General features: G+C 42.1%; 1 pseudogene; it reads left to right on the top strand.

Moving 5' to 3' along the window:
• The first annotated feature begins 2,378 nt into the window (after nucleotides 1-2,378).
• LOC112322517 (succinate dehydrogenase [ubiquinone] iron-sulfur subunit, mitochondrial-like) lies at nucleotides 2,379-3,516 on the top strand (annotated as a pseudogene).
• The last annotated feature ends 2,949 nt before the right edge of the window (nucleotides 3,517-6,465 follow it).

Below are 6,465 nucleotides of genomic sequence, written 5' to 3'. Positions count from 1 at the left end.
ATAGGTATGGCTAGGGGTCTGTTAGCCTGAATCCTTATCTTGCTCCAGACTTTATTTGTTCATTTGCATATGTGATGGGAGACAGGCAGTTAACCAAAGTTGTTTTATGGGTTTTTTTTCATTGGGCACAGTGGACCCCCTACCCTCCTCCCTCCCAGGACTTGGGATAAATACACAGTCTCAAGGTTGTCCTTCTCCCAGCTAGTGGAGATGATACACACAGACTTTCAAGGGCTCCTCCCACCTAGACTCTCATAGTTTCACTTGTTGTTCAGGATGCCTGGCAGCTTTATCGGATGAGGTTCAAGATTATTGGGTCAACGTGTGAACTTTTGCTTTTAGCCTCCTATATTAAGTTCTTTGTTAGATTGTAATGGTGCAGGCCCTGCCTTTATTTCCCCTCTGGCTGCTCATTCCACTCTAACACATGCATAAGCAATGACATTTGGCCAATTATTAAGCCCAAGAAAAGGTGCATTAAGGTGTGGGATGCAGTAACCAAACCCCATGGGCTGCCCAGCATCTAAATATGCAGATTTGAGAATGGTTGGAGGTCAGCTACATTCACCTCCCTACACATATTTCCCGCTTACTTCCACAGAACAGAAAATGGGATCCTGCAGCCAGCCATGATGACACTAGCACCCACAGAGGGGATACACCCTACAGGTAGGCTGCCATACTGTGGTGCCTCAGGCTCAGAAAGCTTTTGCCCCTGTTGCTAGGAAGCACCCTAGCCCAGTAGTAGACATTGACCAGTAGGACCCTACATTATATTTCCCATTCCCTTGCTTATTTGTTCCCTCTCAGCAGTGTGACTGAATAAACATGTGTCTAGTCCTATGTGATGGTCTATTAAAGAGAATTAGCAAATAAAATGTAAGCCATCTGTTGATGAAGAGACCCTGCTAGGAATGGGCAATATCTCACAAGACCACCTCTGTGAAACAGTTCTCTTTTACCTTACTGACTTTACTGCTCCTGTGGCATTGAGGTTCTTTGAGCTATTGACCTCATCAGTATTACCACAAGATACGGCAGTTATTTTCTCAGCTGTGTCATCAGACATTTCCACGTGTCCCTCAGTGCCATGCTCCTCATATTCACTTTATTAGTGCTCTATCTCTACAAATATTTCAAACACAGAGACAATCAAGTGCAGAATTCAAAAGGGAGTCGCTTCTAAGTCTTACATACCTGGATAACTGGCCTAATTCCCAGGACTAGCCCATAGCAAAAGTAGACTTCCTTTTGAAAGCCAGATAGACTGTCTGCTGACACTAATTTACAGCAGGGTTTGTTCCAAGACTTAACTAATGGTAAGTTCAACCTCTGCCATGTCACCAAGATCAGAGTGTTGTCACCCATTTTTAAATTGCTCTTGATCCTTCACATGTGAAGGTCACAGGTCTTCATTAAACTATACCTCAGGGGTATTCCTAGCCTTGCCAGACTTCAGGAAGGGCTTCCAGGTGCTACTGAAGCTGGAGAAAACAATCTGGCTTGGATAATGAATGGATGGCTACCCACAACAAGGACAAAATACAAGGATATGGATGCATTAGGGAAATTTACCTGGGCATTGTCTCCTTGGGATCCTGCTTTAGACAGAATCAATAGCTTTAAGAGGCATGTACTCACATCTTCCTCCTAACACACCTGGAATATACAGATCCCTGGTGATTATACCTGATATAACAGATAACCTTTGAGAAACTCTTTGTTACACCTGAATTCAGCTTAGAACAAGATATAGAAACTTGAAGAACTTTCACTCTTGCAAGTTCAGAGCATCTCTGGGCTTTGTATGAATTTTCCCATGGCTGCTGTGGTACTGCCCTCATGGACATCTTCAAAGAAATGGTGTATTTCAGACTTAACACAGGTAACACATTTACTCCAGCACTACCACCTTGCTTAGTAAAACTTTATAACTTGTGGACTAAGCCACTTTATTTCTAGCCCAAGCCATATTTTGAGGATGTACTCAAGATTCTTCAACTCTGCATGAGCATCCCTCCCCACCCCCATGCCACTACTCTCAGGCATCTAAGGTAGTTTAGTGGGGTTTGAGAAATACCCATGTCATTTTATTTCCCATAAATAACATGAATTTTGTACCTTCTATACTTTAGTGGGCAACTACTCACACCAAAAACAGTTCCACACCAGGGAACCTCAGCAACTGCACGTACTCATGTGGGCTTTCTCTGCCTTCCCTCCTCTCATCCTGGAAACCAGAATCTACCTCCCACTCAGTGGTTTCTATGCAGATAGCACATGATGGGTCAATGTTGGCTCTGTGTTGCAATGTTCTGCAGAATGCTGGAAGAGAGCAACCTGGGAGTTAAGGGGTGGGGCTGGGTGTAGGAGCCAAGATGGTGGCAGTGGCCAGAGTCTCCCTGAGGAGTGGGTTCCCAGCCACAGCCCTTGGCAGAGCCTGCCCAGGGGCCCAGACAGCTAGCTGCAGCCACAGCTTCCCACAGCCACAGATCAAGAAATCTGCCATCTACCGGTGGGACTCAGACAGTTCTGGAGATAAACCTCATATGTAAACTTAGGAAATTGATTTGAATAAATGTGGTCCTATGGTGTTTGATGCTTTACTCAAGATTAAGAATGAAATTGATTCTACCTTGACCTTCTGAAAATCATACAGAGAAGGTATCTGTGACTCTTGTGCAATGAACATCAATGGAATCAACTCTTGCTTGGATTGACACAGACCTCAAAAAACTGTTAAAACAAATACCATATGATCTTACCTATAGGAGGAATCTAATGAATAAAATAAATTAATGAATAAAATGGAACTAGAGGCATGAAAACATGGAACAGATTGACAGAAAATAGAGGAGAGGGGGAGGGGGATGATGGTGGAAAGAAGGGGGGGGACTAGTCAAAGAACATGTATGAATGACCAATGGACATGGACAACAGTGTGGAAATTGACTGTGGGAGCAGGGAGGGTGGGATGGGCAGAGGAGGGCAAAGGGGGGGGGAATTGGGACAGCTGTAAAAGAATAACAATAAAAACTGATTAAAAAATAAAAAATAAACATACTCTCTTTTGAAAATATTATAAAGGATCTTGCTCCTGATTTAAGAAATTTCTATGTTCAGTACAAATCCATTGAGACCTATTTGAAGAAGGATGAGTACCAGGAAGGCAAGCAGTATCTGCAGGTCATAGAAGATCGGGAGAAACTGGATGGGCTGTATGAGTACATTCTCTGTGCCCGCTGGAGCACAGTAGCTGCCACAGCTACTGGTGGAATAGAGACATATATTTGGGACCTGCAGTTCTTATGCAGGCCCATCGCTGGATGATCGACTCCAGAGACAACTTCACGGAAGGGTGCCTGGCCAAACTGCAGGACCCCATCTCTTTGTATTGCTGCCACACTATCATGAACTACACAAGAACCTGTCCCAAGGGACTGAATCCAGGAAAAAGCTATTGCTGAAATCAAGAAAACAATGGCAACCTACAAGGGGTAGAAATCTTCAGCTTAACTGTTTTCATGCAGAATGTGACTTGTAACGAGCTCAGTGGACATAATTTATATCTAATTTGAGCTCCTTCAAAGTTATTTTCCATGAATACAGTATGTATAATAAAAATTAAGAAATAAATAAATGTTATTCTACTTTATTAACAACAGCAACAACAACAAAACACTTCCATACCATTTAGAGCTTCTATCCCTCTAGCATATATCAATATCGTAAGACCTAGAAATCCCCAGCTGCCACCATACATTTAGCTTTCTCATATCAACATACTCTGTTGCTCAGGATTTCCTGGGTTTTTTTTCTTTTGACTACTTACCCTTGTGAACAGAGTGGATTATCCTCCATCTTATTTGGCAACTTTGTTTTTACTGGCTACTTGTCTGTAAGATTTCTTACATCTAAGTCTGACACAGCATGAACACCGCTGCTTACTAATCCAAGCCTCACTCTATTCCAACAGCATCTGGCTCTCTTGTGGAGCCACTTTGGCCTACCAGTCACCCTCAGCTTCATATACAACCAGCTTTCCCACACCCTCACTGTTATCCTGCCAACAGGTCTCTTCTATTCCTAAGGGTCCCCGACTGGTTTTTAGGCCCCAAGGGCTATCACAACATAGCTACGGCTGAGCTGAGCCCTTGTTCTGAGTTAAAACTATTGATAGTTAATGTCACCTGTAGGTGCCTGAAAGAGTAGTCTTACATAATGCCCACAGACATTCAAATGGAGCTACAGCCACATGGCACCCTAATATGGTAATAAGTACTCATACAGCTGGAAACACTTTGCTAAGCAATGCCTGTCTCAGGACCTTTCAGAGGTCCTCCCCAGGGGACCTCTGAAAACCAAATAGGAAATTTCAAAAAATTCCAGAACCCAACAAAACTTATGCACACAGAAGGAAATAATTTACCCTTTCACAGACTGGGAAACTGAGCCAGAAACAGACATGCACAAGGTAACAGAAATTTAGAGGCCAAGTCAAGGTCCTTGCAGACCAAGTCAAGCCCCTAATACCTTAAAGGATATGACTTAATGATTTTAGATTCAATTTTTCTCCACAGCTAGTTGCTTAGGTATTTTAGAATAGCACTGAGGAATTTCCGAGATAGAAGAAGTCACTTGTGAGATTAAAGTCTAGTCTGAATCAGAGTCTTTTAGAGAGGCTTAATGAAGAAAAACATAGTTAAATTTTCTATTTTGTTTCTGGGACTTGCAGACCTAAGATGACAAATAAGTCAGAAAAGAGATAGAAAACTAAAAAGACTGCCAGCTGTGAACTTTAGCTTTTCAATATTCACAGGCACAGGGTGTGTGGCCAAGGAAAGACTACTTGGTCTAAAATTAGTCCAGGCTGATTTTCCTAAGTGCTCTATGTCAGAAGTGAAGTTGCCTCTCCAAAGATTAACTCTTTATTACTGAAGATTCTGATCAGGTTGTAGCAAAGACTGAGCAGTTTGTTGAAGAATGACATTTTCCAAGAAAAACCTATATCTAGGAGCCAGCATAAAGGTATTTGAATTTCTTCCTTATTCTCCAGTGGAAGATTGAGTTGGTTGTGCATGCGCAATGGGGAGGAACTCCTTGCAAATGACTGTGAGGCCCTGGTAAACTACATTTCAGCCAAAATCTTGCCCATAGGCAATTTAGAAAACAACCCCAAAGAGCCAACAACTGACAAACTCAGTTGGTTTTCCTTCAGAAATAGTCTTGAACTGGTGTTTTTAAAGAGAAGAGTTTTTTTTTCCTAGCAAACCAACCAACCCCTTGGTCATCTACTTTAGTTCAATCAGCCTCAAACCACCAGGAAAAAAATCTATAGTCTGACAGAGTCAGGTTTGTGAACTCATTGCAGTAAGTGAGAGTGGGCAACAGAGGGGGCATCTCTCACCAAAGGAAAAGGTAGTTATTGTAGAATTTGGGGTTAAGGTGGAGTTTAGTTAAATGATTGGATCAAAGCAAAGCAAGGCAAGTATAAAGACATCAACACCAGGTCTCCATTGTGAAGTAGTCTCAAGCTCCTGTATCCTTGAGGATAACAAAGTTAAGGTAGATGTGGGATTTTGTGTCCTAAAACCCCTTCTCTGCTTCTCTCTGTCATAGAGACTCAGATACTGCAGGCAAAAGCAACGGGTTTCGTCTTATTGATCTACTTTCAGTTACATGTCTACAGTCTATGATTGTAGAGAACAGTTTCTCAATGAGTAAAAAAGAAGTAGTGACCTGAAGTTCTGGCTCTATTTTATCAAATGGCTTTTAATAAATATTGTTATAATCACATGATTTTCCCCCATAAATGTGCTTCCTTAATGAATTAGGTTGATAGATTTCCTGATCTTAAACCACACTATCCCCTTTCTCATACCATACCTTTCTTTTGATATATTTCTGGAACCTATTTTCAATTAAGTGATATTGTTCTATTGTTGGGGACCACTTTGTGCGTTATTGGGAATTGTAGCCCCTCGTAAGCCAGGACTTGAATAAAGGCCTGTAACACTTGACTAGAACACTGGGAATGCTGGGAGGCAGGCATGACGTGATACTAGGACCAAGGGTTCCCATGGGAAATCAGGCCTAAAGAATGCATTATATCCCTTGAGGCTTGCTTTACTTTGTACAGCCCTGTTGCCAGGAATATGTTATCTAAATCCAAAGCAGAAGGAGTGAACTCTTAATTTCATAAACCACACCTCAATGACTCTCTGGCATCAGCATATCTAACAGATCCTGACCTGAGGCAGATCTCTGTGTTTCCTCAATTGTTATCTGTAGATAATACCTGTTTTCTGTAACTATGACCTTTAGAGATTGATTGATGAGCTTTGCATGCATGCTGTATACCCCTGCACAAATCGTTCTCAATAAAAACCTCAGGAGAAAGGACCTCAGGGGTCTTCTCCTCAAGAGAGATTAGCCAGCCTTTTCTCCCCAAGCACATCTTGCGTT

The sequence above is a fragment of the Desmodus rotundus genome, chromosome X (genome assembly GCF_022682495.2).
Source record: "Desmodus rotundus isolate HL8 chromosome X, HLdesRot8A.1, whole genome shotgun sequence".
Taxonomy (NCBI): Eukaryota; Metazoa; Chordata; class Mammalia; order Chiroptera; family Phyllostomidae; genus Desmodus; species Desmodus rotundus.
This window is presented reverse-complemented; position numbering and strand designations above follow the sequence as displayed.